Below are 10239 nucleotides of genomic sequence, written 5' to 3' on the forward strand. Positions count from 1 at the left end.
ATAAACTAAGTGTTTGTGAACAAGTTTGATGTTCGACTTGATAAGAGCTTATTTAAGTTATTCAATATACATAAGATTAATTAAATAAACAAGCTTGAACAACTCGTTAAGCTAAATAAACAAGTTTAAACATATATGTGTTCAGCCCGTTAACATTCGTGAATAACATTCATAAACAATGTATACGAATTATATTCATTAATAAAACTCTTTTCAATATGCTAAATAAATAATAAAATAAAAAAAATAAAAAAAGTAAATTTAAATTATCGAACTCAATGACCAATCAAACAACTAAAAGTTTCAAACAATCAAACAAGCTTAAATGAGAGTTTGATAACATCTAAACTGTTGGTGCAGCGGGGCCGGCAAGAGAGGAGGGGTGAATTGCCTGCAATAATAAAATACCCTCCTCGATCTTTCTATTCTAAAATTTCAACAATAAAATAATAACAAATAAAATAAAAGAAACAAAAAATAAGAGACTCAGCAATTTGACAACCTAGATGGTTGTTAATCCAAGGCGGTTGAATAGCGCACTAAGAATCTCCTTCTTTGAAGGCGGAGAAGCCTTTTACACACTTAGAGAGCTCAAGAGTTTCTAGGAAATTGAATACTCAGTTGAATCAATAATTCCTAGCCCCAGGGGCCTTTATATAGGTCATAGAAATCCTATTTCGAGTCTTGAGTGTTAGTTAGAGTCCTAGAGCCAATCATTTGATGATTGTATTATGGACTTGTTGTATCATATTCTTATATAAATAAAGGCATTTGTTTTGGTTATTATACTTACTTGTATTGATGTCAAATAAACTAAGTATAATAGCGTCCTTGAGTAGAAGGTTCTTACCTATATCAATCGGTTAGTTGAACCGATAGTGAGATGATATAGGGAACACTACTCTTAATCATTCCTAGTCGAGTATTAACATTCAGGGACAATGTTAATGCAATAAGACTAGCATGTAGGTCAACTCGATGACTTGATCTCACAAGTCATGGATATAGAGATATCAAGTTGACACATGGGCATGCATTGGAGAATGTATACTGAATGACCCGCCATGAGAAAGTATCATGGATCGTTATATGAGTATCATATACTTTCTCATGTGGCTATTAGTATGACTACTAGTCCTTAGACCTGAAGTCACCATGGATCCCTACATAAGGAGTTATGCACTTTGGTTTCGTCAAACGTCACCCGTAACTGGGTGGACTATAAAGGCGATTACTGGGTATGTAACGAATTATGCAGAGGGATGTGAGTGATGTAGATGAGATCTATCCCTCTTATATGACGGGAGTGACATCGATATTCTTGATAGAGTGAGACCACGAAGTGCATGGCCATGCCCAAATGAGTCAATATGAGATATTGAGCTCATTTGATTGAGTGAGTCTACTTGGAGTTCAAGATTTAGATTGATTAGAGGATGACACGGTCTATGCCTCATATTGATCAATCTAGATGTCTAGGATAGAAGGACAATGCCATATATTGTGAGGAGTCACAATTAGTAGTCACAAAGGTGATGTTGGATCTCAACATTCTTGTAACTTGGGTAATAATGATGTGTTGCTAGATACCGCTCATTACTTATGCTCCTAAATGGGTTTAGGGGCATTGCCAACGTTACAAGAACCCATAGGGTCACACACTAAGGACAATTAGATGAAGATTAGGTTCATATGATGAACCAAGAGGATTAGATTCATTTGATGAATCAAATTGGATTAAGAGTAATCCTAATTGGGCTAATTGAGTTGGACTCAAGTTGATTCATGTGTTCAATGAGTCTAATTTAGATTATGACTCATTGAATTAATTTAATTAAATGAATTAGATTCATTATATTAAGTTGACTTGAATTAAATGGTTAGATTAGATCAACCATGAGAGAGATGAAGTCAAGTTTGACTTGACTTGAGAGGAAGAGGAAGAGTCAAGTTTGACTTGACTTTATGCCACATTATTAGTGAGTTGGCAAGATGTGGACCAATGATGATGCTCCACATCGTCATGGTTACTTAAGTGAGATGTCACCTCATGGAGGTCACAATTCTTCACTTTAATGGCCTCCACATTAATTGTGATTAATGTGAAGGGGGTTACACCTCCTAATGTGGCCGGCCACATCAAGGCAATAGAGGAGGAGTTTTCATTTTTGTGTGTATCTCTCTTTTCTTCTTCCTCCTCAAGCTCTTCCTTCTCTCCCTCTCCTCCTATCTTGGCCGAACCATCCAAAGGTGCTAGCACACCTTTTGTGTGGTTTTTCTCCACCTACTTGTTCGTGTGGATACTTCTAGAGGAGTGTCTACTTTGACACTCTCGAGATCCGACACCTTGGACGAGCGGTATTCGTGAAAGGGTGCGCATCAAAGGTAAATCTCTTTAACATATAGTTCTAGTGTACATCTATAGGTTAGTAAACTCGTACTCGTATTTTTCGAAAGTTTTATTCTTCGCACGGATCCGTGGCTTGGGGTTTCGGGGTTTCCGCGACGCGAAAAAGTGGTTTTCGCGGCCCGAAAAACCCAACATTGAGGGCGCCTCCAAAGAGGTTGAGGCCACCTCCAAGGGAATTAGTGGATAAAATTTTATCCGCTCATCAACGGCTAAGTTTGCCAGGTCGAGGGTGTAGGTGCAGCGGAGGCCGGCAAGAGAAGGGTGAATTGCTGAAAACAGAAATAAAATATACCCTCCTCGTACTTTCAACTCAATTAGTGCAATAGTGATAAATTAATAAAGCAATAAAAACTAAATAAAGAAATACAGAGAAGATCAAGATTTTAACCTGGTTACAACTAAGAAGGTTGTTAATCCAGGGCAGTAAAAAAAGCACAGTAGAAAAATTCTCTTTCTCTGAAGGCGGAGAAGCCTTTTACACTTTGGAAGCTCAGAGCTATTGCTAGGAAACACTACACAGTTGATTGCTTGAGTTGTTGTTGAATTCCTAGCTCCAGGGGCCTTTATATAGGCCCTGGAAATCTTATCTCGAGAATCCAAGGCGCCTCCAACAGGGTTCAAGGCGCCTCCAACTCAATCTGCGGATAAAACTTTATCCGCAGCGCAAACGGTCAAACTGGCCTGCTCAAGGCGCCTTAAACAATCCATTCAAGGCGCCTTCAATGTGTTTAAGGCGCCTTCAATGTGTTTAAGGCGCCTTCAATGTGTTTAAGGCGCCTTCAAGGTTCCTGCTACAGTAGTTTCTGCTACAGTAACTTCCAGCCTCTTTTGACTCCTTTTCTTCTTCACTTTGTCTTCCGAAGCTTCGTTTGTTTGGGTGATTTCGGCCAACCGAAATAGGGCTCACCCGAACCCAATTTCCGGTCTTCTCCTCGAGCAGCCTTCCGTCCCGGCTTCACGTCCCTCGAACACCGCGCACGCTCTTCACGCCCACCGGAGTACTCTTCCGCAACTCTCTCATCCTTCGGACGCACCGAGCCCGTTGGCTCCCTTCCCGTGCCGTCCTTCTCGCTAGCTGCGTCTTCCGCTCGACTTCCTGTGTTCCTAAGCTTCTGCACACTCAGACACAGGGATCAAATACAGCAGGACCTAACCAACTTGGTTGATCACATCAAAACTACCACGGGGTCCAATAATCTCTCCATTTTTGATGTGCATCAACCCAAGTTCAAGTTAGGGTTTAAAAATAGACATAAACAGTAATTTTAAAGAAAAATTACTAAACTAACAAGTTAAGAATAATTTTTGCAGTTAGTAAAATTGCAACACTTTTTATAAAAAAAATTTAAGTTTTCTCTAACTCCCCCTAAACTTGTACTTTTCTCTCCCCCTTTGATCACAGCAAAAAAATGGGTTCTTAAAAATCTTCAAGTAAGATTAAAGTTTTTGAAAATTTTCTAAGTTAAAAATAAATTTTTGAAAAAATTGCTAAGTTAAAATGAATTTTCCAAAAAAAATTTCTAAGTAAAAAAAATCCTAAGTAAATGTTCAAATGTTCCCAAAAAAATTCTAAGGAATTTTTGTTTTTTTTAACAAATATTTGATAAACTTTCAAAGCATTATTTAATTCTTGTTTAATGTTTTTTCAGAAAGTTAATTAAACATTTTCTTTCAATATTTTAGCTTCCAGGTCGTGGCGAGGCACTAGGTCTTCTTGGTTATTGGAGTAACAACCACTTCCTTAGACAAAACTTCCATAAAGAATTTCAATGTTAAATTTTCTCACTGTAAGCTTTTAATTTTTTAAAAAATTAATTAAGCACAGATTTTGGAACCCAATAGAGGTTCCTTCCTACAGGATTATTCAAAAATCTAGGAGGTACATAGTTTCTTGGTATTTTTCTAAGTTGACCTTGATGCTTCCTTATATACCAATTTAATTTACCATAAATTCTTAATTTTGAATTTGGAAATTGATTTAAGCATGCATCATATTTCAGTTTTTCAATTTCTAATTTCAATTTTTCATTTTCTGATTTTAGATGATCATACATTTCTAACGGGCATGCTCTTGCTAGGTTCAACTTTAGTTCAGCATTTTCTTTTTCTAATTGATCTAACTCTTTAGAAAGAGACTTGATAAATTTAAAAGATTGAGTTGGGGTTAGATTGCGTACCTTACTTACCTGGTCTGGTGACGCTCCTCCTTCACTGCTGCTTTCTTCTTCTGATGTTCCTCCCGCTTCATCGATGCTCATCTCTGAGCTTGAGTCTTCTTCCGGTTGATGGTTCGCCAATAGCGCTAACCCTGAGAATTCTTCGATGTCCGACTCAGAGGTTGACGAATCTGACCAAGTAGCCTTCATATTCTTGTACTTGGAGGGTTCTGGTTTCTTGTATTTTGGTTTTTCCTTTTCTTTCTCCTTTCTCTTCAATTTTGGGCAATCCTCCTTGATGTGCCCTTCTTCATTGCAGTTGTAGCAATGAACCATCCTCTTCTTTCGATGATGCCTCTGCGATTTAAATTTATTAGAACTGAAAAACTTATTGAAGCGTCTTACCAGTAGTGCCGCTTCGGATTCGTCAACTGAGGCTTCGGAGTCTTTGCCTTTAAGGCAATGTTCTGACTTGTCTTCTCTGCTTCGTTGGGTTCTGAAACTCGAGATTTGTGAAGTTCAAAAGTCGAAAATAATTGTTCTAACGTACTTACCTCGAGGTCCTTAGAGATGTAGTACGCATCTACTAAGGAGGCCCACTCTGGAGTTCTCGCGAAGGCATTGAGCGCGTATCGGATAGAATCCCAGTTGGTTACCTCTTCTCCAAGGTTCGTTAGTTGCGTTATCAGCTCCTTGATTCTCGCTTGGAGTTGCGCTACCTTCTCGCCTTGGTTCATCCGGAGGTTCGTTAACTGGTTCCGGAGGATGTCGCGCTTCGCTAGCTTCACTTCGGAAGTATCTTCGTGAAGCTCCAGGAATTTCTCCCAGAGATCTTTCGCTGAGTCGTAGCTTCCGATCCGATTTACCTCCTGCGGTGGCAGCACACTGAGCAGGTGGAACTCTGCCTTTCCGTTGGCGACGAAATCGGCTTGCTCCTTCTTGCTCCATGTGTTTTCTTCTTTGTCTTTCGGCGCTGCAAAACCATATTTCATTGTAATAAGAATATCAAAATCGGTTTTAAAAAATACCTCCATTTTGCGCTTCCAGGTGGCGAAGTCTCCGTCGAACTTTGGGGGATGGATGTTCGCTCCGGCCATCGTCTTGATCGTAGTGCTTCAGTTGGCGGTTATTCCTTCTGAGGCGATCAGGCTCTGATACCACTTGTAGGTGAAACGAAGGCCGGCAAGAGGGGGGTGAATTACTGAAAACAGAAATAAAATATACCCTCCTCGTACTTTCAACTCAATTAGTGCAATAGTGATAAATTAATAAAGCAATAAAAACTAAATAAAGAAATACAGAGAAGATCAGGATTTTAACCTGGTTACAACCAAGAAAGTTGTTAATCCAGGGCAGTAGAAAAAGCACAGTAGAAAAATTCTTCTTCTCTGAAGGCGGAGAAGCCTTTTACACTTTGGAAGCTCAGAGCTATTGCTAGGAAACACTACACAATTGATTGCTTGAGTTGTTGTTGAATTCCTAGCTCCAGGGGCCTTTATATAGGCCCTGGAAATCTTATCCCGAGTCCAAGCGGTCCAACAGGTGTTCAAGGCGCCTCAATCAATGGATAAAACTTTATCCGCAGCGCAAACGGTCAAACTGGCCTGCTCAAGGCGCCTTAAACAATCCATTCAAGGCGCCTTCAATGTGTTTAAGGCACCTTCAATGTGTTTAAGGCGCCTTCAAGGTTCCTGCTACAGTAATTTCTGCTACAGTAACTTCCAGCCTCTTTTGACTCCTTTTCTTCCGAAGCTCCGTTTGTTTGGGTGATTTCGGCCAACCAAAATAGGGCTCACCCGAACCCAATTTCCGGCCTTCTCCTCGAGCAGCCTTCCGTCCCAGCTTCACGTCCCTCGAACGCCGCGCACGCTCTTCACGTCCACCGGAGTACTCTTCCATAGCTCTCTCGTCCTTCGGACGCACCGAGCCCGTCGGCTCCCTTCCCGTGCCGTCCTTCTCACTAGCTGCGTCTTCCGCTCAACTTCCTGTGTTCCTAAGCTCCTGCACACTCAGACACAGGGATCAAATACAGCAGGACCTAATCAACTTGGTTGATCACATCAAAACTACCACGGGGTCCAACAGAGGGCACCCTCAAGGGCATTGAGGGTGCCTCCAAGGCTGTTGAGGGCACCCACAATGCCATTCAGGGCGCCTTCAGCGTGGTGAAGTCAGAGGCGCCTCCAACGACTGTTGAGGGCACCTCCACCTGTCTTTCCAACACTTCTTTCTCTCCTTTTCAGCTTTCGAAGTTCCGTTTGATTGGGTGATTGCGGCCAACCGAAATATGACTCACCCGAACCCAATTTTTGGCCTTCTCCTTGAGCAGGCTTCCGCCCCGGCTTCTCGTCCCTCGAACGCCGCACACGTTCTTCTCGTCCACCAGTGTACTCTTCCACAGCTCTTTCGTTATTCAGACACACCGAACCCATCGGCTTCCTTCCTGTGCCGTCCTTTTCGCTAGCTACGTCTTCGGCTCGACTTCCTACGCTCTTAAGCTCCTGCACACTTAGACACATGGATCAAAACCAAATATGGCCTAATCTTACTTGGTTGATCACATCAAAATAACTACGGGGACCAACATCTAAACGAATCAAGCTCAAGCTAAGCTTGAATTGAGAGCCTGATAACATCTAAACAAACCAAGCTCAAGTCAAGCTTTAAACAGGTTCAAGCTCATAAAAAATAAACCAAGTCAAGCTTGAACATTCATTTCAAAAGCTTAGTTTATTTTAAGCTCGGCTTGGTTATCTTATTAAACAAGCTTGAACTAGGGGTGTTAAAAATAAATAATCTGATCTGAGTTTATTCGAAAAAAATTAGGTCCGAGTTGAGAATTTTTAGATTCGGATCGGGATGGAGAAATTTGAGTTAAAAATTTTCAGAAATGGTGGATTCGGGTTGATTCGATTTGATCCGAATTAGGGTTTAATCACTTAGTGAGTATTTTTTTAGGGTTAAATTAAATTTTATTTTAAAAATAAGATAATTTAATATTAAAATATTAAGATAAAAGTGAATAATTATAGGAAAAATATTTTTTTTAAAAAATCATTTTGAATTAGATTTTCAAGATCAGATTAGTCGGATTCAGATTTAAAAGTGTGAGGTTGAATTTAAATTCAGGCCGGATTTGAATTGGGATTTAATTTTTTTTTAATCCAACCTAATCTAATTCGATTCATTCGAATTGATACCAATAACTCGTGGGGAAGGGATCCTTTGATCCGCAAATACTGGATCATTCTTTGATCCAATATTTACATTGATGTGAGATAATGACGCCGACTTGTTTAACATATGGAGATTATTATCTCTTAGAGCATCCACAATGACACCAAATATTTCCTCCAAATATTTATGGGGCCCACTTCCATATCATCAATCAAATATCTCATTTATCAAATATCCCAAAACTCACAATAAAATATCCCCTCAACCAAATATTTATGGGCCCACCTATCAAATATTTTTATCTCTCAATCACAACTTGTGGGGCCCACTTTCCTACCACCCATAATGAAATCACCGGGCACAATTTTGTGCCCGGTGATTTCTATTCTCTTTTCAAATATCCCCCACAATGGGGGATATTTGAGAAAGGGGAATATTTGGAGAAATATCCCCTCCAAATATCTCCCATTGGAGATACTTTTACCAATTCACTTTTTCTGATCAGGAGCGAATTCGGAAAGTAGGTCCAGAGGATCCCATTCCTAAGTCGTGGGGTGCTCGAGTTCTTTCCTTGTTTCCCATAAAAGTGGACCAGAGAGAAAGAAAGCCAACTATTTTCTTGCTCCGAATATTTGTGTCAGGAATAACAACAAAATAAAAAAAACGTCTAATTTTCTAGAAGACCTCAAGTCGCCTGTGTTGGATATTGGGGCCTTAAATGGACCAAAATGATTTTGAGGAAGGAAGCCATCAATTGTTGAAAGTCATAATTGACTTCAAAATTGAAATCTACGATTTGCGTAGATAGATTTAGACTATTAATTTGCTCAAAACCGATTAAGGGTGAATGAGAAATTAATGTTTAAAATCGGCCCAAAATAACATTTATTATTCATTAATAAAGTGCATGGGAGAATAGTCCCACATCAGAAATTCTCGATGTGTGTTCTCTACTTATTAATGAAGATGTGTTAATGGAGTTAACACAAAAATAAAAGGACAGGTGCTCCCTTAGCCCAGGGCGAGCAGGTGCTCGCACCTGTGAGCCCGCCACCCGCCACGTGCGCACGTGCGCAATGGGCGCTTTGTAGGCGCACTTTGCACTTCGCATCGTCGCGAGGAGAATTGAGGAGCTTAAATTTATGCTCCAGGTGACATTGCAGTGCCTACGTGGCATTCGGGTGATGTGTCAGGCTCGTACCTGACGTGGCAGTACCTATGCGACATCCTCGTGGGCAAAGGGAGATGACTGGACAGTTGACTTAGGGAATGGATGGCTACCGTTGATCAACGTTGATCAAATAGGTATGATGGATCGCTTGTGATGTGATCTAGAGCGTTGGATCGCAAAGAGTAACGATCTGACGGCTTGGGATGAGACTTAATCTGAAGCATCGAATCAATGGATTCAGATCCGATGGCCGATGACAATAGGCGGGATCTGAGGGTCACAACTCCTCAGATCTGATGGATGAGATTGAAGTGGGCTTGGTGAAGGGTTACAACCCTTCAGAATGGATGATCTAGATCGATCCAGCCCAAGGAACACATCCACTCACCCAAAGGACACTCAACCTCTTCTTTCAGTATAAATAGAACCCTCCAGATAATGGAATATTAACTCAATCCTCTCTTCTCTTCCTAAGCATTCATCTCATCTTGTGTATTCAAGAGTCCAAGAAGTCTACTAGAAGGTTCGCTGGTCTCGGAAGTCGGAGTGTTACGATTCCGAGACGTTCGTCGTCGTTGTATCTTGGGAACGAATTGCAACAATCCGTTAAGCACCGTAGCGGAGCAATATCGTTTACGGAGATAGTGTCGAACACTAGCCTCGACGATCAGTTTGCATACTCCAGAAGCTACCCGGGACTAACAGTCGTAAACGATAATTCGTGCAAACTGATATGGCTACCAACGACATTCCGACGGCCGTTCCGACCGTCGTTCCGACCGCCATTCCGACAACCATTCTGCACGGAGAAAAGCCGGAGAAATTCACCGGAACCGACTTCAAAAGATGGCAGCATAAGATGCTGTTTTATCTAACAACGCTAAACCTTGTACGGTTTTTGCACGAAGACACGCCAGCCGCTACGGAAGGTAGTAAGGCTGCTAGCGATGCGTGGTCTCACGGAGATTTTCTGTGCCGCAATTATATACTCAACGCCTTGGACAACACATTATATAACGTATATTGTTCTCTGGAGACGGTGAAATCTTTATGGGAATCCCTTGAGAAGAAATACAAGACCGAAAATGCTGGATTGAAGAAATTCATCGTCGGTCGGTTTCTGGATTTCAAGATGGTGGACTCAAAAAGTGTCTCATCTCAAGTCCAAGATATGCAATTAATACTGCATGATCTGGACGCCGAAGGCATGAAGTTGAACGAGACATTCGCAGTTGCTGCGGTAATTGAGAAGCTCCCTCCGTCATGGAAGGATTTCAAGAATTACCTAAAGCACAAGCAAAAGGAGATAGGGCTGCAAGACCTGA

Source organism: Zingiber officinale, chromosome 3A, assembly GCF_018446385.1.
Source record: "Zingiber officinale cultivar Zhangliang chromosome 3A, Zo_v1.1, whole genome shotgun sequence".
Lineage (NCBI taxonomy): Eukaryota > Viridiplantae > Streptophyta > Magnoliopsida > Zingiberales > Zingiberaceae > Zingiber > Zingiber officinale.